Source organism: Callorhinus ursinus, unplaced genomic scaffold (assembly GCF_003265705.2).
Source record: "Callorhinus ursinus isolate GAN/ISIS: 27379988/994484 unplaced genomic scaffold, GSC_fseal_2.0 scaffold45, whole genome shotgun sequence".
Classification (NCBI taxonomy): Eukaryota; Metazoa; Chordata; class Mammalia; order Carnivora; family Otariidae; genus Callorhinus; species Callorhinus ursinus.
In genome coordinates, this window is record NW_027397107.1 from 3,933,828 (window position 1) to 3,956,680 (window position 22,853).

Genomic DNA, 22,853 nt, shown 5'->3' on the forward strand with positions numbered 1-22,853 from the left:
GGGGGGGGGGGGGGGGGGGCGGTGGAGCGGGAAGGGCCCCGCGAGATCATCCACGTGGGGAGCCCTAGGCCTGGGGACAGGGAGGGACAAATGATCCCGAAACCTTGGATCTTCTCCGAGAGCAGCCAACAGCGGGCAGCCAGCCAGCACAACTCGGTGCAGAGAACCCGGTTCAAACCCTGGCGGCTCACTCGCTTGCTGACCTTGGTCAAGTTACTTAACTCTTCGGTCTTTTCCCTTGTGTCAAATGGGGATAACGCACGGCAGTGTGTGGTGGGATTAGCCGAGCTGGTGTGCATGAATTGCTCACCCTGCGCTGCTCGGCACACTGCTGTCTCCTGCAATTCCCATTTTGGGGGATGGAAACTGACCCTGGGAGAAATGCTATGATTTAAGAGACCAGAGCGCCATTCATTTCTATTCCAGGTAGCGTCCCTGGAGGCCAGGTTACTGCGGGACAGGAGGCACGGGGCCCTACACAGGGAACAAGGACTGGAAGGCAAGCACTCTGCGCTCGGACCACCGTCAGACGGACGCCCACTGGTTATAGAGAAGAGGGGCTTGACCATGCTGGGGGCGAGGTCTCAGAAAGCCCCCTGGGGCTGAGCCTGGATCGGTCTACTGTCCTGGAAAGGGAAGGACAGTGAGTTTCAGACAGAGCGGCCCTCGGCCCTAGCAACCCAGAGAGGTGAGATGTACTTAGTGTACTAAGCCTTCACCTGCCTGGGAGCTGACGACATCATTCGGCTCGTTTTAGAGATGAGGAAAACGAGCCACACGGAGGCTGTGACCTACCTGCTCTGGGACCACTCCACTTTTCCCAAGCCAGCTCTCCTAATCCCCCATCTGGGTGCTTCCGGGAGGCTTATGTCTAACTCTGAGGACATAATGATAAAACCTTGGCCCAAATTGTGACACAGCCAAAGTTTTCCCAAACGATGTCCTTAACCTCTGACCTGGATGTCACCCTCTTCCGCAACTACTCCTAGTCTTCATCACTCTCCTTGAACTCTTCCTCCAGACAACAAAGACCTCCTCTGACCCTCTTTCTCTCCTCCCAGCCCATCCCTGAGGCCAGGCCAGCCCCTCCATCACCACCCAAACCCGGCTGCATGAGTTTTGCCTTCTCTCTCTTATCTTGAACCCCTCTGGCTGCCCTGTGTCCTTCCCCTCAACCTAGGCACACTCACAACTATGTTCTGATGTAGAAACGTGCTCCCTGGGCCACAGGCTCCTCTCCGTGTGCCACCTTCTCTCTCCTTTCTCGTCCACGCTCCCTTTTAATGCCCGTGCTTATGCTGAGAGGTCCCAAATTACGGTCCCTCGCGCTGGCCTCTCCCCTCCGCGCTGCCACATGGGCATCCCACACACACCTCACAGTCAACGTGGCCCAAATGGACTTCCTCATCTGCCACGAGACCATGCCAGCTTTCTCTCATCTGGTGGCACCAGCACTCACCTGACTGTCCAACCCAGAGACCTGGGAATCCACCTCAGTTCTGGCCAATCCCCAATTCCTCTGGTTACAGTAGTGCTCCCCATGTTCCTTCCCAAATACTTCTCAAGTCTGCACCCCCACTGTCTGTTCAGGTCTGTACCGTCTCCCATGTCCTACCCCCTCCCTCATCTCTCTGGTTCTGATCCCACCAACCCTAGAAGACCTCACCTGACCACCCTCCTGGGCCTCCCTCACCCTGTCCATCAAGCCTTGCCTTCTTCACAGCACTTATACTATCCAAGACTATCTTGCTTACATGTCTGCTTTCTGTTCTGCGTCTCTGCGTCTCTCTCTCCGTTATGATGTAAGCTCCTCGAGGTCAGGAACTTACCCATCTTGTTTATAATTCTATTCCCATCATTTCTATTAGCAGAGGAGGTGCTCAAGAAATCTTTGTTCAGTGAATGAATGCTCAGGTCATCATTGTCCAATGGAAATCTAATGTGAGCCACATGTGTAATCTTAATTATTCTTTTTTTTTAGGTAAACTCTACACTCAACATGAGGCTCGAACTTAAGACCCCGAGATCAAGAGTCACACGCTCTACCGACTGAGCCAGCTGGCTGCCCCTGTGATCTTAAATTTTTCAGTAGCCACATTACAAAAGTAAAAGGACACAGGTGAAATTAATTTTCATGATATATTCTATTTAAGCCATATGTCTAAAAGATTATTGTTGCAACAAGTCATCAATGTCAAAGATATTGAGATATTTTACTTTTTTATACTAAGTCTTGGAAATTTTAAGTATTTTACACTTAACAGTATATTCTGTTTCAGACTAGTCACATTTCAAGCACTCAACAGCCACACATCACAAGTGGCATCTATATTGGATTCATGGTTCTAGACTTAACTCCTCCTCTCACACTGACCTGGTTCTAGTCATGCTCTCTGTTAGCTACTGTAAAAATGGGTGTGATATTAAGTCACTTATAAGCTTTTTCAAATGTCCTCAGAGAGTCTACCATGTTTCTAGCATTGTTCTAAGAAGTGGTCACACAAAGATGAATTATAAACACATCTTGCCCAAGAAGACCACAATCTGGTGTGAGAAAGGGATATGTAAACAATTTCCATAAAAGGCGTAAAAGATGTATGTACAGATTGCTGTAGGAACCACCAGTTCTGTCTGGAGGAGTCAAGAAAAGCTTCAGAGAGGAGGTGAGGCTTACGCCCAGACTTGAAGAACAAGTAGAAGCTAGCTGAGCAGACGAGGAAGGGGTGCGGCTTCCAGGCAGTGGAGACAACACTTGTGAAAGGCAGAAGTGGGTGGGCGCATGTCACGTGGTGAACTTAAAGTCATTGGCTCCGGTTGAAAATACTGGGACGTCATGCACCGAGGGGCTGGCAGGAGGTAAAGATGGACAGGTGACCCGGGCCTCGATCTCAGAAGACCTCAAGTGCAGGGAGCATTTAAGATTTACGAGTGGGAGAGAGTACCATCTTCAGAGCCCTGCCTGGCAGCTGGTGTGGACCACAGTTTAGAAAGAGAAGAGACAGGAGGCAGGAAGGCCAACTAGGAAGCTAGGACAAGGGTCCAGCAAGAGATGGGGAGGACCGGAACCAAAGCAATGCGAGGGAAGAAAGGGGGCACATGAGAAAGATCTGGATAGGAATCGTATGGGGGAAAGTCAGGAGGCAGGGACTGAGCACAGGTTTGGTTTTGGACATGTTGGGTTGTCAGTATCCATGGGGTTCCCAGGAGACACTGTCTCATAGGCAACTGGGGATGCTAGCCTATGACACCAAGAGAGACACAACTTGCACATACAGATCTGGGGGGTCAGGAGCCTGGAGGTGTGGCTGAATAGCAAGGAGATGAATCCCCTGTCCCAGGAAGAGGGTAGAGACAAAGAGAATAGTACAGACACCGCCAGAGCGTGATTGATGAGCTCTGACACCAGCACAGTAGCCCAAGGGCATCTAAGTGCAATGGCAGAAGCATGCAATATCCCAACCCCAGGAGCTGTTCCCTCAGGGTCTGCAAGAGACCAAAGGCCCAAGGCAAAGCTTTGGGTGCTGTGATATACATATTGGAGATTTTATGATTTTCTTGGTAACAATTTCTCTTAATCTGAAAATATGAGTGGTCGGAACACTTGTAGTCGAGGAGCCTGTTTGATAAGAACCCTCCCCAGAAACCTGCACAAACCCAATGAAAATAATCTCATTCCACAACAGTACTGTACTGTGTAGACTCCGAAGTGTAGTTAACCCTTGAACAATGCCGGGGGTGGGGGTGGGGTAGCCCCGCCCCCCTATGAAGTCAAAATCTCTGCATATAACTTTTCACCCCCCAGAAATGTAATCCTGATAGCCTACTGTTGACCAATAACATAAACAGTTGATTAATGCATATTTTGTATGTTATATGTATTCTATACTGTTTTCTTTTTTTTTTAAATTTTATTTGTTTATTTGACAGAGAGAGACACAGCGAGAGAGAGAGAGAGAGAGAGGGAACACAAGCAGGGGGAGCAGCAGAGGGAGAGGGAGAAGCAGGCTTCCCACTGAGCAGGGAACCTGATGTGGGGCTCGATCCCAGGACCCTGGGATCATGACCTGAGCCGAAGGCAGACCCTTAACGACTGAGCCACCCAGGCACCCCATCTACACTGTTTTCTTATAATAATAAAATAAGCTAGGGAAAAGAAAATGTTAAGAAAATCATAAGGAAGAGAAAATACATTTACAGAACTGGACTGTATTTATCAACAGAGAAATCCACGTATAAGTGGATCCATGCAGTCCAAATGCGTGTTGTTCAAGGGTCAAGGGTATTTCCGTTGCTATTATCTCTTTTAACCTTCACAGCAGCTCTTTGAAGAATAGAGAGAGGCCTTTATGGATGGAGAAACTGAGGCTCAAAGAGGCGGCATGACTTGCCCAAGGTCAAAAGGCTAAGAGAGAGGGTGAACCTGAATTCAGTCACTAAACCCATGAATACATACCCAGTGACTGACTCTAGGTCACTATACCCATGATGCCACAGCTAACCAAGCACCACGTTGGACGCCTTAGAAATGGCAGATGGACACACTACAGATTTAACCAGCTGACTCCTTGCTCGGGAAGCTGAGGTCTGGAGTTCTATTCCATGCCGATCAGTAAGTATTAAATTCTAATCTTGAAAAAGAGTTGGATACGACTTAAGAGGTATTCGGACAATAAAGTAGTTTGGTTTTTTTAGTTTGTTGTGGGTTTGTTTATGTGTGTGCTTTTTAGGAGCATCAGTCTTGCAAGCCATGAAGACTAACACCGTAGCTATGAAATTTGACTCCAAGCTTCCTGAAAGCAAGCAAAAATAGACCCATGGAGGTACGTACTGTTCTCTGGAGTGTCAGATTGATTCAGAATAATTGACAGACCAGGAATTCAATCGAAGCAGCCCTCACCATGCCCATTTCTGCCACGGAGGGGAAGTGAAAGCAGAACATGAGGGAACTTGGTCCCTAGGAACTAAGAAAGAATGTCGCGGGCTGGGGCTGAGGGTAGCACAGAATAACTCTTCTAAAAGAGTAAAGTAGAAGGCAGCCCATAGGTCTGTTGGCCCCCCAGTCCCAGAGCTCTTGCTCTTCACATGGTTCAGTTTTGCCCTTTGTAATCCTTCCCATAAACGTTGTGTTCATGTTTTTATGAAAGACTGTACGCTCTAGATGAATGTGCAAGGGGCGATCAAACCGATTTGTGGGGTGAATAGGGGCAGGGCAAATAACCTGAGAGTGACCAGGGTAAGTCTGCTGTGCCCTAGTGGGTAGATCACTAGGATCCTGTCCAGAGAAGGCACCAGACAGTGCTGAGGCCCCTCAGAGAAACACTAAGCTACTCTAAACACTAAGTCCCACTAAACACTCGATCTCTCTTTGGTAACCGTGAGTGCCCTGACGAGGGCTGCAGTTAGTGATGTGGATATTTTGGGGTGATGACAGCTGTCTGTCCAGCATATAATACAGTGCCAGGTGTAGAGCTGATGCCCAATAAATGTTAACTGAAGAGAAAAAGGGGAGAGGAAGAAGGGAGGGTAGGGCTTAAAAAAAAAAAAAAAAGGAGGTGAAGAGCTAGAGGGAGAGGGAAGGACAAAAGCCTGTAGGAAAGTGATAAGAAAATAAAATGAAAGGAGAGATGAAGTTAGGATATAAAGTGTTTGTCAAAAGGTCTAGGGCAGTTGCCAGATGAGGTCTGTACCACTGCCCTGGGTTTCCTAGCAACCAAAGCAAGGAGGGAAACATAATAACATTCACAGTATCCATAGGATAAAAACAGATCAGTTGTTCAGAAGAACTCTTCCACGGCTCCTCTTAAAGGGAACACTGTGTCATACAGTATGTCCTTAGCAACATTCCTACAATAAATATAGACTCAAATTCAGAACAGTTGTCTTTTAGTACGTCCTCCGTGCAGGTGATTGGCATGGCACCAAGACCCACTCAGTACACTCAAGGAGCCAAAAAGAATTTCACACAGATAAGCAACTCTCTGAAGGTTTGGCTGCAGTACATTTTATATTTGGGGGCAGAGTTGGGGAATACCTTCCTGACAGGCACACCATCGCTCCCAGGGCAGACATCACCCATGATCCCTGAACTCTCTCCCACAGAGATTGAGCACCGCCTCACAGACCTTCTCAACACACCAGCAGGCTCTTCTGACCTGCCCAACCTGAATCCGTCTCCAGCTCAGATCAAAGGCTATGCAGGAATATCCTTCAGGCAATGCTCCAGGAATATCATTTCATATGATAATGTTTCCATCAAACGAGGCAATAGGGAATTTGACATCATAGGGGCTGGCAAGAAAGAAGAAATAGTCTACGTTGTTCAGTAAGAACAGAACATTATGGTTGCACGGGCAAACGGGGGGCAACTGGACATTCCTGCGTGAAAGGGCTGAGCGCTTGGACAAGACCTAAATCCAAACCCAAGGTTGCTGTGGTATTCAGACTGCTTCTGAGGGATAACAGAAAGACCTCGTATGCTATGGTTTGGGTTGGACAGAAGTGCTTGGAGAGGAGGGAGAGGGGCTTCCTGGACAGTTACTCCTCCACTCTAGATGCCTTTTGAACCTCTGATCCAAGAGGTGACATAATAGATAACATAGATTAATTAACACAATTAACTGACCAATAAATGAATATATGTAGATATATATACATATACACACACACACACACACACACATATATACACACATTTGTGTATATATATATATTTTCAGGGGACACTTGGGTGGCTTCTCCTTCTCCCTCTGCCCTTCCTCCCCAACTCGTGCTGTCTCTCTCTCAAATAAATAAATAAAATCTTTAAAATATTTATTTATTTATTTATTTATTTATTTATTTATTTGAGAGAGAGAGCACATCTACATGCATGCAGTGGGCAGGGGCAGAGGGAGAGAGGATCCCAAGCAGATGCCGTACTGATTGCAGAGCCCGACACAGGGCTCCATCTCATGACCCTGAGATCAGGACCCCAGCCAAAACCAAGACTTGGAGGCTCAACCGACTGTGCCGCCAACGTGCCCCAGTAACTATATTTTTTTGAGAAAGAAGAAATAATCCAGTGCTTGAAACAGGAAAGGGTACTCCTGGTCGACCAGAAATTTGAAAGATACCCAGAAGATTGTGGTGGCTTTAGCTTTGGTGGCCCCATGAGCCACACTTGCCTCTGTTCATGCCCGATGGTAGGGTGGTAGGTCCCTACCACCCGGACTCTGGACTTGGCATGTGGCTGGCTTGCTTTGGCCAATGGGACCTTAGAGAGCATTATAGAAACAGAGCTTACACGTTAGAATGTGTCCTCTGCAGTGAGGAGGCCCAAGCAGCCACATGGAGAGGCGGACATGGGAAAAAAACCAAGGGCCCTGGCTGACAGCCTGAGCTGAGATCCCAGCCAATAGGCAGCATCCACATGGAAGAAGGTTGGTTCAGACTCCCTTACCCTTCCAACATCAACACCCCATGAAGCAAAACAACTGCATGGTCAGCCCACAGAATCGTAAAAAAATAACACATTTTTGGGGTTTTAAGCACTGAAGTTTGGTTATGCAGCAGCGGACAACTGAAAACAGAAAGCAGAGATGGAGGAGGGAGGGGCAGCACCGAGGACGGCTCAGTCAGTCGGTCCTTCTCTGTCTCCAGGCAAGAACATGGAGTAGCCAGAAGCAAGGGCATTCACATGCAGCATTACTCAGGAGCCTGCTCTCTGGAGAAGGTGCGCAGTCTGCTTCAAGAATGTCTGAGGCAGGCCCGGGAATGAAACAGAACCCGCTGGGACAGCTGTGAGAATCTCTAGCTTGACTACTTGTCTCTTGTCCCGGTACGTGAAAAGATTTCTATGTTCTGGAACTCCATGGGCATAGACCCCTCGGACGGCTCCATCAGCCAAGGGAGAGGCCACATGGGGGCCAACAAATCTGCAAAGGCACTCACGAAAGCTATGCCTGCTAATTCACACAGCCCTTCAGTCATGTCTATAAACAGAAAAACAAGGTTGCTAAATATATTAGGAAAATCCGTAGCCTGGAAGAGGAGGCTCAAGTTGAACCAATAGAAAAACTGACCTTGGAAGATACAAAAGCAATTTAGGAAAGAAGAGAGGACTTTATAAAAATTGCAGTTAATATCCTTAGAGAAACTTGAGGTGTGTTAGCTGAGAAAGGGGAAGGAGTGGCCATCAGAAGGGAACAGAGAACAAGAGAAAGTTCTTGGAAATTAAAAATGGGATTGCAACAGGAAAATTTCAGTTAATGGGCTGAATAATAATTTGGATGCAGCTAAAGGCCAAGCAGTTAATCTAGAATCATAGAATCTTAAAGAACGTACAGCAAGAAAAATAAAGAGGCAGACAGTATAAGAGTGTGGAGAAGAACCCAAGAAGTCCAGCATTAGTCTAATTAGAAAAGAATAGAGAAAGTAAGGAGAGAAAATAAAACCAGAGAAGGAACAACAATATTTTCTTAAGCTCAAGAAATACATGAGTATTCAAGACTGAGAAAGCCCACTAAACAAAATTAAAGAAAAAAAGACTAAACTCTCCCCACTAAGCTTTACCAACCTCCCTTACCCTGATCTACTCATTCCCTTTTCCCAGAGCACTTTCCGCCAACTAGCATGCCATACAACTTTCTTACCCATTATGCATAGTCTATGACCTGGCTCTCCCCGCTAAATTGTGAGCTCCAGGGGGACAAGAATCTTTGCTTGATTTGTTCCTTGTTCAGTGAAGCCTGGCACCTGCCATCTAGTAGGCATGAGTAAATATTTGTTTTGAATTGAGTAAAAATCTAGACAGACAAATCCTGGTAAAATTTCATTAATTCCAAATATAAACAGGAAATCCTAGAATCTTTGGGGTTTCCTACAAAAGGATGAGAAACAGAACTGTCATCTAACATTAACAACAGTGGAGCCTGGAAAACAAGCAAGTTGCTCCAGTCTGCATTCTCAGAAACACTGTCCTAATCCATGGCTGGAGACAGACGACACCTGCAAACCTAAATCAGGGATCGGGAAGAGGTGTGACTGATCATCAGAGGAATCTGACGAGAAAGTCAGTCATTTCCCCCAGAACATGCTGGTAGCAGAAATTCAGATCTCAAACAGCAGTCGGTATAGAATGGCTATAGTTTTACAAGGGAGCATTTCCCCCCTACTCTGAGTTCAAGCCACAACACATAAGCTTCATTTTTAACTCTTCTATGATGGGAAATGTTTTGCTGGTTCACCCTTTTATCACAGGTATATATCTCCTTAAAGGTCCCAGCTGTCTTCAAGGATGTCAGTTTCAACCTTCTGAATCCAGTGAATTCAAAGCCAGGTCTCCCAACCTAGTATAGGCATAAAAACCAAGTTTCCAGGTTATTGAAATGACAACTTCCCTAGAGCTGCAAGCACCTTATCACTCACAGACTCCAGGCCCCCAAGTTTGGTTTCCTCTTAGCCTCTGGGGGTTTCACTTACATTTGTGCAGGTCTGGCCATGTGCTTAAGTGATTCTGTTATACGAATTATATGTGAGTATTTTCAGGTGTTTTTTTAGTGGGAGAGTTTGCAGACGATTTGGTCTGGATAGCTCAGGACTTTAACTTGAAAAAATTAAACTATCAAGTAACAGGTGCCCCCCAAAAAGGGTGTTTTCAGAAGTGCAAGTTCTCAAAAAATCAACCTCCTTTAAGCTTTATCTCAGAAAGCTACTGGAGAACGTGTTCCACTCATACAGGGAAGTGTCCAACGCAGAGGAAGATGTGGGATTCAGAAACAGAAGCTCCAGCCCATGAATGGGGCCAGGGGGTCCCCGGGATGAGGGGTAGCGGCTGTGGAGCCTGGAGAACAAGCAGCTCAGCTTAGGGCAGGAGGAAGACAACCCCAGGAGAGCCGTCTCTAGAAAATGATGGAATCGTTAGGTGACCAAGTGTTTTGCGTGAAGGCACTTAGAGAGCAGAAACAACAGAGTTTGAAGGTGAAGTAATGAGAGGAAGTCGAAACTAAGCACACCGACTCATTTCCCCATAGTAGAAAGTCAATAAATAACATCGAAACCTGAAAAAATCACATAACAGTGTCAATGTGTTACTTGGAAATATGCGAACAAAAGCAAGCATTGGAGGATGTTGCCTTTGGAGGCAGAAATCAAGGGTGGGAAAGTAGGGTAAGGGACTCCTGCCTTCATATCAAGCCTTGTAAGTACTTTCATTCACTACACATATAACTTTGATAAAAATAAATAAGTAAATAGAATGGGTATGATAGCATAAGACACAACATTCATTTCATTGTTGAGTTTTGCAGCAAGATCCAAGACAGGTATCTCTGCGTAAGTGTTCAAGAGATTACTCAGTTTTCCAAAGGCAGCTCTCAATTCTTTGATGTTCAGATCACCATCTTCGAGGCACGCATCATGTCTTCATCTTTGCCACTTTGTTCTTCATTTGTTAATTGGTTTTATGATCAAATTCTCACTTGCGAATAAGCCCTTCTCCAACATCGCTTTCATCAGCTTTATGTAATTCTGCAACACAACAATCCAGGAGAGGCAGACTGACTGCTAGGAATAAAAGCCATTGACTCAATGGGCAGAAATAGACTTTGAGGCTAATCCAGTGAGGACCATTTTTTCACACTGAACCAGTTCATTAGTGAACATGCTGAGGGTTGATGAGTTTTGCCACTTTATGTAAACTCAAACTGTGGGGTCTTGAATAATGAATACTCCATAAGAATTCTGTTTGTGGTAAAAAACTGCCCTAACGATCACATTCACGGCTCACTCATTGGTACATTTTACAACCAGCTCCAAGCCCTGGCGAGCTAGCTGAGTGCCTGTGCAAAAGACCAAATGTGAAACACATTCATTCGATACGCGTTTATTTATTGAATGAATACAGTGTGCTACACACTGTAATAGGCACTGCGGTTATAAAAATGGAAAGTCTGAACAGGTTACCAACCCATTCACAATCTATAGGTGACTCAGCCCTGTAAGCCAATGATCACAAAATCGTACTTGAGAAGGACAGAAATAATAAGGTTCAAAGGCGTATAAGGGAGGGAGTCATTAACTTAGCCAGGAATGCAGGCAGGGACCAGAGGAGAATTTAGGAATGGCAGCTGGATGGGGAGAAGGAGAGGGACAGGGAACGCTGAGGTTATGACAGAGTGAAACCTACTGGGGTCCTCCTCTAAGGCTCGAAGATGGTCCTCCTCCCTGGCGCTTGTTGCTGCCCAAATAAAATCAAGTTTTAGAAACTAGGAAAGAAAGAACCGGGACCGCCTTGCAGGGCTGTTAGGAGCACTTTGAGTTGCAAGTAACAGACTATAACTCACACTGGCCCTAAGCCATGAAGACGTTTGAAAATCTGCCATAACAAGAATCCTGGAGAAAGAAGCTTTCTGGTTAGCTGCAGTGGCTCAAGGATGTCACTGAGGACCCAGCCACTTTGTGTCTTCTCTTCAGCCTGGTAGCTTTTCCCCCTTAAGCTGGTCAACACACAGCTCTTTCCTCTCTTGGCTTTTATTTTCTATGTTTTTAGATTTATTTATTTTGATTTATTTTTAAAAGATTTTATTTATTTGCGAGAGAGCGAGCGCGAGTCGGGGGGGCAGCGGCAGAAGGAGAGGGAGAAGCAGACTACCCTCTGACCATGGAGCCTGATGTGGGGCTCGATCTCAGGACCTTGAGATCATGACCTGAGCCGAAGGCAGACGCCTAACCGATTGAGCCACCCAGGCGCCCCTAGATTTATGTTTTTATTTTTAAGTCATCCCTACACCCAACCTGGGGCTCGAATTCACAACTCCGAGATCAAGAGCCCCAGGTTCTTACCGACTGAGCCAGTCAGGCGCCCCTCTTGGCTTTTATTTTTGACTGGGCTGCAAAATGCTTCCCAAGAGCCTGCTCCCAGACTTCTTCCATCCCATTGGCCAAGCTGGTCGTGCGCTCATTTCAGAACCCATCGCTAACAGGGGAATGGCGAGACTTCATCCCATTACAGTTTTTCTCTGAGGCCTGGTCCCTTCCTTGTAAGGGTTGCTACCCAAATAAAACCGGGTCTTGCAGACTAGAAAGAAAAGAGGTAGGTTGGGGTCTTAAGTCATATTTCCTGCCTTCAAGACCCAGGCAGAGGGAGGACAAAAAGACAAAAAGAAATGACCCAAATCAGCTTCCTCCTAAACACCTCTTGATAGAATTTGCCATGGGAAGGAAAACAAAAAGGCCTTATCTATGCAAGGCACTTGCCAGGATATAACTGGTCTATTTAATTTCCTTATGGAAAACATGCCGGGAAGGGACGACTTCGTGGGGCCTCGCCTACGGGAAAACATGAGCATCAGCTGGGTCATTACCGGAGTATAAACGAAACTGTTTACTGCGCCCTTTGTGTACAAGTGCCCCACATGCAGCACTCATGAGGGCTAATGTTCATTCTGGGCCAGGGTGCACCTGTGCGTGATGAGGATCTGGAGCCACACTGGGCGTCCCAGACATCTTCGTGTCTCAAGTCTCAAAGTCTTCCGTATCTTTGGAATTACTAGAAATAGCCAATACTGGACAAGATCTCTGATTTCTGGTGGAAAAGTCCCGACTTTCTGTGTTATCTCAGGTAAGTGAGCTGCTATGTTGTTATCGTTTGAGAGATGAAGAAATGGCAGCTTGCTCACACTCACCTCGCTAGCAATGAGCAGACCAGGACAGGAAGCAGGGCTCGTGGACTTCAGCCAGAGCACGCGGCTGACCCCGGGACAGGGGTGTGAGCACATGGCTTCCCTCGGCTCTGAACACAGTTTTACAACATACAGAACGCAATTCTCTTGCACTCGGACATCAATTGATCTATTGAGGCCACAGGCTAAAGTCAAACAGCCAGACATTCTTCCCACTTGATTACCAGGATTTCAGCTGGATTTTCTTTTTTTTTTAAAACCAGGTAGCCGCAATTTACTTTAGAAGGTGTTGAAGGAGGTTCCAGGGAAGGAGACGTCATTGGCTCTGTCTGACGTGCTTGCAGGACTCCAGTAGGCACATTTCTGGTGGACGTTCGAATATCCAAAACAAGGGTTGTGCTAAGAAGAATGATCAGGGATAAAGACACAGAGGGAGGAATCGCTGTCATTGGCTGAAATCATGGGAACAGAGGAGGTTGTGCAGAGAGTGAGTTTGGAGAGGAGAAAAAAAAGAAGGGAGCTAAGGATGGAACTCTGAGTACTACCAAGGCTTACGGCCGGGAACAGACGAGGAGCTCATCATGCAAAAAACTGAAAAGGAAAGGTTAGAGAGGTCTGAAAAAAAAAAAAAATCACAAAACTGCAGCACAAAACCCAGGCAAAGGGGGGTGGTCACCCATCACGCCCAGCGAGGTCAGATGAAATGGTGGGAAAGACTCACTGGACTTGGCAGTTAGAAGATGACCAGTCAATGGACTTGAGGCGCTCGGCAGAGTGCTGGCCAAAGTCAGACTGTCATAGCAAGAGATAAAGACGTGCAGTGAAGATTCTGTGCTAGGAAGGAGGAAGAAAGGGGGCCAGTTCGAGGCTGACATAGGGTTGAGGACGTCTTTTCTGTTAGGGGACACACATAAATATTTGTGGGTACCAGGAGAAAGTGCCAGTAGGAAGGGAGACGTTGAAGTCACCAGAAAGAAGAGATGGTAGGGCAAGATAGCCAGGGAATGACCTCGAGAGCAAGGGCAGAAAAATCAGCCTCGTAAAAGAAGGTCCGTTGCCGAGGCGGATGGGGACGTAAGAAGCAGACCTACTTAGAACTGGGTTAATCTCATTTCTGCTGCTGGGAAATGAGTAGAGATGGGCAATGTTAAATGAAATATGTTCACATCATCAGGCTAGTCTATATTTACTTTCCTGTAACCAGAGAGGCGGCATGTCCTAGGGATGTGGACTCTGAAACCCAGCCTGCTGTTTTGAATTGCATTTCTGACCATGACCTGCTTTGTGGTGGAAGGTCATATTTAGATCCCTGCAGCAGTCTCAGCCATTGCTCAGGTCTGTGGCTTCTCTCAAAGGCTCAGAACATGTGGGGCAGATCATTCCGGCTCCTGAATGTCCTTGGAGCCCTGATACTATTTTTATGAACGTGGCAACAGCTTTGATAATGGGGGTATACACTGGACTAATTTTAGTTATTTATCTTATTCTTGATTGCATCAGCATAGTATGTGAGACAGCTGATAAGGAGGGCACAACGGGACAGTTGAAACAGATTGAAAAGGGAAAAAAAAAAAAGCTGCAACGGTGACAAAAATTTGAAAACTAGCGTTCCACGGTAATTACAGGAATGTAAATGCGACTTGAAAAATGAGGCACCTTCTATTAAATAATCAAAAGCAAAGGTGAATGAGCAAATCTATGTCGGGTAGACTTTAGGAAAATAGCAATACAGAAAGTGCCAGGGAACATTTAAATTGGTTCAGTTCTTTGAATAATTGCTACTGTTTACTGAGCATTTACTCCGCACCAGACACGGTTCTGATGTGTCTTCGTCCAGTCTTCACTTAACTCTCTGACGTAGATTATGTCCCTATTGTCATCTTGATTTTCCAAATAAGGAAACTTTTCCAAACAGAAGAGTTCAGCAAGTTGTCCGAGGTCATGAAGCAAGGAAGTGACCAAGCTGTGATTGAAACCAGGCAGCTGGATTCCAAAGCCCTTGTTCTTAACTAATACTCTATATATCAGCACTACCCCTTTACATTCTTAAAGATTAGTGAGCCTTTCATGATAAAAACACTCAACAGACCCAAAGCTAATATACTCAACAATAAATGATTAAAGCTTTACCCCTAAAATCAGGAACAAGACAAGGATTCCTACTTTCACCATTGCTAGTCAACAACATTGTACAGGAAGTCCCAGGCAGAGCAATTACGCAAGAAAAAGAAATAAAGGCATCCAAATTAGGAGGGAGGGGGGAAGAGGAAATAAAAGGAAAGGAGGAAGTAAAATTATTTTTAAAAGATCTATTTATTTTATTTTTTTTTAAGATTTTATTTACTTGACACAGAGAGACACAGCGAGAGAGGGAACACAAGCAGGGGGAGTGGGAGAGGGAGAAGCAGGCTTCCCGCGGAGCAGGGAGCCCGATGCGGGGCTCGATCCCAGGATCCTGGGACCATGACCTGAGCCGAAGGCAGATGCCCAACAACTGGGCCACCCGGGCGCCCCTATTTATTTATTTTAGAAAGAGAGACAGAGAGTGTGTGCAAGTGGGGGTGGTGTGCAGAGGGAAAGGAAGAGGGAATCTCAAGCAGACTCCATGCTGAGCACGGAGCCCGATGCAGGGCTGGATCTCACCACCCTGAGATCACGACCTGAGTTAAAACCAAGAGTCAGGGGCGCCTGGGTGGCACAGTCGTTAAGCGTCTGCCTTCGGCTCAGGTCATGATCCCAGGGTCCTGGGATCGAGCCCCACATCGGGCTCCCTGCTCCGCGGGGAGTCTGCTTCTCCCTCTCTCACTCCCCCTGCTTGTGTTCCCTCCCTCGCTGTCTCTCTCTCTCTGTCAAATAAAATCTTTGGAAAAAACAAAACAAAACGAGTCAGACACTTAACTGCGCCACCCAGGCGCCCCAGTAAAATTATCTTTAGTAACAGATAGCATCATATATAGAATATCCCAAAGAAGACACCCATAAAAAAACCTATTAGAGCTAATTAATGGATTCAGCAAAATCATCATATACATCGACACACAGAAATCAGTTGTATTTCTATATACTAGCGAAAAACAATCTGAAAATAAATTTTTTTAAAAAACCAATTCCAGGGACGCCTGGGTGGCTCAGTCATTAAGCGTCTGCCTTCAGCTCAGGGATCAAGCCCCACATCGGGGCTTGGCGGGAAGCCTGCTTCTCCTTCTCCCACTCCCTCTGCTTGTGTTCCTGCTCTTGCTATCTCTCTCTCTCTCTCTCTGTGTCAAATAAATAAAATCTTTAAAAAAAATTAAAAAAAAAACAATTCCAGTTATAATAACATCAGAAAGAATAAAGTACTCAGGAATCAATTCAGCCAAGTTGGTATTAAGACTTGTACACTGAACACCATAAAACACTGCTGAAAGAAAATAAAGATCTAAATACAGGGAAAAGACATTCTGGGTTCATGGATTATAAGACTTAATACTGCTAAGATGGCAATCCTGGGGTGCTTGGGTGGCTCAGTTGGTTATGTGTCCGCCTTTGGCTCAGGTCATGATCCCAGAGTCCTGGGATCAAGTCCAGCATCAGGCTCCCTGCTCAGCAGGGAGTTTGCTTCTCCCTCTGCCTCTGTCCCTCCCCCCTGTTCGTGCTTGCTCTCTCTCTTATTCTTGCTCTCTCTCAAATAAATAAATAAAATCTTAAAAAAAAAAAAGATGGCAATACTGCCCCTTGTAATCTACAGATTCAATAAAAGCTCTACGAAGATCCCAATGCTCTTTTTTCCAGAAATTGACAAGGTGATTGTAAAATTCATAAGGAATTACAAGGGGCCCTAAATAACCAAAATAATCTTGAAAAGGAAAAACAAAGCTCTCCGGAGGACTCACATTTCCCAATTTCAAAGCTGTAGGAATCAAGACTGGGCACCTGGGTGGCCCAGTTAGTTAAGCATCTGCCTTCGGCTCAGGTCATGATCCCAGGTCCTGGGATCGAGCCCCGCATCAGGCTCCCTGCTCAGTGGGGAGTCTGCTTCTCTCTCTACTTCTGCCCCGCCCTCCTCCCCTCACCCCTGCTTGTGCTCATTCTCTCTCTCTCTCCCAAATAAATAAATAAAATCTTAAAAAAAAAAAAAGGAATCAAGACAGCTTGGTATTGGAATAAGAACAGAAAAAAAGATCATTGGAATAGTATTGAGAGTCCAGAAATAAGCCCAAAAATCTCCGGTCAATTGATTTTCAACAGAAGTGTCAAGACCATTCAGTGGAGAAAAGAAGTTTCTTTAATAAATGGTGCTGGGACAACTGGATATCCACATGCAAAAGAATGGAGTTAGACCTCCACCGCACACAATATACAAAAAGTAACTCAAAATGGATCATAGACCTAAAGATGAAAGCTAAAACTAAAAACTCTCAGAAGAAAACGTAGGAGTGAATCTTCATGAGTTTGCATTTGGCAAGATATTCCTAGAAATGACACCAAAACCACAAGTGACAAAAGAGAAACCAAACCAATGGACTTAATCAAAATTAAAACTTTTGTGCATCAGAAGACATTACCAAGGGGCTACTAGGTGGCTCAGTGGTTAGCGTCTGCCTTCGGCTCAGGTCATGATCCCAGGGTCCTGAGATCAAGCCCCGCATCAGGCTCCCTGCTCCGCGGGAAGCCTGCTTCTCCCTCTCCCACTCCCCCTGCTTGTGTTCCCTCTCTCGCTGTCTTTCTAAACAAATAAAATCTTAAAAAAAAAAAAGACACTACCAAGAAAGTAAGATGACAACCTATAAAATTGGGAAATATATTTGTAAATCATATATCTGATGAAGGTCTGGTATCTGGAATATAGAAAACTGTTACAACTCTATAACAAAAAGACAACCCGCCTCTACAACAAAAAGGCAACCCAATTTAAAAATGAGCAGAGGATTTGAATAGACATACAAATGGCCACTAAGCACATGAAAAGATGCTCATCACTAATCATTAGGGAAATGCAAATCAAAACCACAAATAAGATGCCACTTCACACCCACTAGGATGGGACTACAATAAAAAAAAAAAATGGGAAGCAACAGGAGGATGTGGAGAAACTGGATCCGTCCTACACCGCTGGTGGGACTGTAAGATGATGCAGCTCCTCTGGAAAATAGTTTGTCACTTCCCCAAAAAATGAAACGTAGAGGGACGCCTGGGTGGCTCAGTTGGTTAAGCAACCAACTCTTGATTTGGGCTCAGGTCAAGATCTCAGGGTCCTGAGCTAGAGCCCCATGTTGGGCTCTGCCCTGGGCATGAACCTGCTTAAGGGTCTCTCTCTTGCTAACCCTCTGCCTCTCCTCTCTGCTCATGTGCACACTCGCTCTTTGTCTCTCTCTAAACCAACAAAAAAATTAAGTGTAGAATTATCGTATGAGCCAATAATCCTTCTCCTAAGTATCATACTTCGAAGAACTCAAAACACATATCCCAACAGATACTTGCACACAAATGTTCCGAGCATCACTGCTCACAGTAGCTAAAGGGTAGAACCAATCCCAATGTCCATCCACTGATGAATGGATAAAGAAAATATGGCTTTATCGATCGTACAATGGAATATAAAAAGGAATGAAGTACTGATACGTGCTACCATGTGGATGAACCTCAAAAACATTGTGCTAAGTGAAAGAAAAGTCACAGAGTGGGCAGATCCATAGAGACAGAATGCTGAGGATCCATCGGTTACTAGGGGCTCAGGGGAGGGAGGAATGGGAGTGACTGCTTAATGCGCATGGAGTTTCCCTCTGGGATGATGAAATGTCAAAACTAGAAAGAGAGGGGGGTGCCTGGGTGGCTCAGTTGGTTAAGCGACTGCCTTCGGCTCAGGTCATGATCCTGGAGTCCTGGGATCGAGTCCCACATCGGGCTCCCTGCTCAGCAGGGAGCCTGCTTCTCCCTCTGACCCTCTTCCCTCTCGTGCTCTCTATCTCTCATTCTCTCTCTCTCAAATAAATAAATAAAATCTTTAAAAAAAAAAAAAACTAGAAAGAGAGGATGGTCGCACAATAGAGCGACTGTGCTAACCGCTGCCGATTTGTGCACTTTAAAATGGTTAATTTTACGTTACATGAATTTCACCTCAGTTTTTAAAATGAATTCATTTAAGAAAGTATTGAGGATGCACACAAGCTTTTTCTTACATGGGTTATATCTATCAATATTTGTTGTGCTAGGAATCAAACCTCGGAAATCTAAAATATCTTTAGGCATTCGTTTTAAAATAAGAACAAAAACGAATATATAGAAATAAATCTGTAAAATTTTAAAATAAGAGCAAAATGCTTTTATGGAAAATAGCTATATTTTCCACAAGAGAGATTAGTGAAAAAAAGTGATGTTGCTTTACATTTTTAAAAACCTCTTGAATGCCTGGCTTAATAGAAGACAGCAGGATTCTCTCTTCTACATTCAACCTGTTAAAATACTGCACTGTCAGGCAGCTTTAGGAGAACCTCAGCATGCGCTCCTGAGACAATGAGTGTGAAGAAGGTAAATTATGTCTTTGTGTTACTGTGAAAGTAGTTTTGACCTCACAGAACCCCTGGAGCCCCAGGAACCCCAGGGGGCCCCGATCATATTTTAAAACCAGCTGCTGAATACCGTATGGGAAGGGACAACTTCATGGGCATAGGCCAGTGCAGTCACACAAGACCCTATGCTTGGAGAGTCCTAAGTTTGGGGCTTTATGCTCTGCAGTCCCCATCTTTAAATTCCTAAGAATTTTATCTCTGAATTTATGTTTTGTAGGTGAAGTCCGTTGGGACAATGGGGCATGCACCGAGGCTTGGAGCCTTCACTCATGCACTGTTCCCCCCTCCTGCTGCCTTCCTGCTTCCCAGGGACCAACTCAAGTCACCTGTTCCTCCCCCTGGTGCCCTGGGCCTTACCTGGCCTCCCCTCCCTGCTCCTGCCCAGCAACCACCGTCACCCTCATCTATGGTGGGGGCCTTGGCTTAGAACGGGAAGGACCCAAGTCAGGCACATATACCCTGTGCTGATTCAGGGCAAGGCCTGGCGGCGCCTGACCTCACCAAGGAGTAGAAATGCTGTGGTGCATTCAGCAGACAATTGACAGGGCAAATCCCTCACCCATCCCCAGACCTAGTAACTACCAAGTCCTGGCATGAAGGTTGCAGTGCCCTTGAGTGCCCATCCTGATGGCTTGGGGCAGCAGGTCTATGGGAGGGGAACATCCCTGGCACCACTCAGGTGGGTGGCTGGAGGGGGGACGCTGGCAGAAGGTATGGTCCTTACATGCTGCCGGGGGACAGGCCCTGGGGCCACCTGTGAGGTGGGCACTCAGCCTGCCAGTATCCTTGTGCCTAGGGATAGGTTCATTAAATTCAATAGCAAATAGGAAACACCAGGACAAGTCAAGAGGGGGTAAGAGGGAGAGACAGTGGAAAAAATAAAAAAGCTTTCAATTTGAGTACCTTAGTGGTACTTATTACTGCTTTTTGAACCAGGGCCTGCATTTTCATTTTTTAGGGGGCCACAAATTATGTAGTGGGTCCTGTATATAGTCTCTGAGGAAATAATTAAGAAGACACCTGAGTGTTCCTGCCCTCTGTCCTAATAAAGTTACAAAAGTAAATTATCCTGAGCAAATAAATTCAAAGGGGAAAAAAGCTACAAATAAAGGCACTTAGCTGTATTTCTTATTATAATAAAAATAGAATCTAAAAATCACTGAGAAAAAATACTTTTTCCTTTCCCTTCCAAAATCTGCTCCTCTCCTGAGTTTCTTTTTCTCATCTCTGTCCACTGAAGAGAACTAGAAATAGTAGCCAACCCAGAATAAGTGAGCTTCCTTAGAGGCCAGATTCTGGTTTCTAAATATATTTCTCACTAAAGGGAACAGAGGTTCCTTAGAGAAAAGGCTGATTTCAGGTCTGGGGCAGCCGATACTCCAGAGTAAGGAAGCTCTCCAAGACTACTGTCCTCATGTTCTGTGATTCAGAAACCCGGCCCTTTAAGCAATGACTGGCTGACAACGAAAATGCCTAGACACCAGAAGTGACAACAAGCTGGCGGGGACAGGTGGAAAGGTGACCATGGAACAGAGTTGGTTGTCTGCATACCTTCTGTATTTGAAATTTGATGGCAAGGACTGTCGTTCATCTTCTAAGATTTATTTATTTATTTTAGTGGGGGAGGGCAGAGGGAGAGAGAGTCTTTTTTTTTTTTTTAAAGATTTTTATTTATTTATTTGAGAGCGAGAGAATGAGAGATAGAGAGCACGAGAGGGAAGAGGGTCAGAGGGAGAAGCAGACTCCCCGCCGAGCAGGGAGCCCGATGTGGGACTCGATCCCGGGACTCCAGGATCATGACCTGAGCCGAAGGCAGTCGCTTAACCAACTGAGCCACCCAGGCGCCCAGGGAGAGAGAGTCTTAAGCAGAGTCCGTTGCTGAGCATGGAACCCAATGTGGCGTTCAGTCTCATGACCCCAAGATCATGACCAGAGCCAGAACCAAGAGTTGGACACTGAACCGACTAAGCCATCCCAAGATTGCCATTCATCTTCTAGATCAAAACCTGGCACATAGTTATTGTTTGGGTGGGTTAGATAGATGGTCAGATGATGAAGAAATTGACAAAGTAAGAGAAACAATTAAATTGTTTTACTAATGAACAAAGGGATGATGGTGGGGAGTTGCAGTGCCAGGAGATTTCTTCTTAAATTCTATTCAAATACCTAGAAAAATTCCTAAAACAAACTATTTTCAGCAGCAAAGTTTACGAGTTGAAAAAATTCAAAGAAAAATGAACAAAAGAGGAGAAGGGAGCTGCAAATTTAGTCATACTACAATCAAAAGTGCTACAGAAATACAGCTCCTTGGGGCGCCTGGTTGGTTTTGTCATTAAGCATCTGCCTTCAGCTCAGGTCATGATCCCAGGGTCCTGGGATAGAGCCCCACCATCGGGCTCCCTGCTCAGCGGGAAGCCTGCTTCTCCCTCTCTCACTCCCCCTGCTTGTGTTCCCTCTCCCGCTGTGTCTCTCTGTCAAATAAATAAATAAAATCTTAAAAAAAAAAAGAAATACAGCTCCTTTATTTATTTTTAAGTCATCTGATCTTTCCAGGGCCAACTGATCAGATGACAAGGAGACAAATGTATTCTAGTCTATTCCAACAGAATTAGTCCAAGCCAGGAATGTGACCGATCCCTCTAAGTCAGGCTACTTCAGAGGCAAAATGACTCAGTCCATCACCCACCCACCTCTCCAGCTTATCTCTGGTAGCATTTGGGTTCTGAGAAGGGGTCCCGTGTGACCTCAAGATATTGCCGCTTCCTGCTGGCCCTTGGGTATAGGTGGGCTCATGACCACTGAAGTGTAACTGGCCTGGGCCCTGGCTTCTGGTGTCCACAGCTGACCCCTGTGGTTGCTATCACCTGTAGTCCAGTTTTGTTTCTCTTGGTTGGAGCCTGAGGGTTGCTCTCCAGTTGGCCCTACCTCACCTTGGCTTTCACTCACCTATGGGCTCCACTGAATCACTACCACATTGTTCATCTGGCCCCTGACCAGGAGGTCCAGACAGTGGGGTCACCTTACCCTTATCCCTTTAGATCCATGGCAGAGCTGCTAGCTCTCAATCCTGCATTCCTGGGGGCTAAAAGAAGCTCAGGAGTGAACACCGCATCTTCTCCCTAGCCACCCTAATTTTAAACCATTCACCTTGATAAAGAGACCAAACATTCACCCTTTCCTGCTCTTGGAAGATAAGCTTCCTGTTTAGGAGGGAGGAGGCTACAAGGGAACATTATGTAAGAGGGAAATAAAACACAACTATTTATTGTGTGCAAAACATTGTCACCAATTCTCAGGCAAACAAAAACTAATCTAAGGAAAACGACAATAAAAGGCAGGAAGAGCCTAAGGAAAACTTCTTGACTAAACCATCCTAAAGAAATGCAAGCATTTGGAGAACAGATCTCCAACATTTTTTTGGAAAACCCTAAGGAAGTCTAGTCTTCACTGAAACCTGCACAAATCCTAAGTGTGTAGTTCAGTGAATTTTCTTTTTCTTTTTTTTTTTAAGATTTTATTTATTTTATTTGACGGAGAGATAGCACAAGTAAGCAGAGAGGCAGGCAGAGGGAGAGGGAGAAGCAAACTCTCCATGGAGCCGGGAGCCCGACATGGGGCTCGATCCCAGGACCCGGGATCATGACCT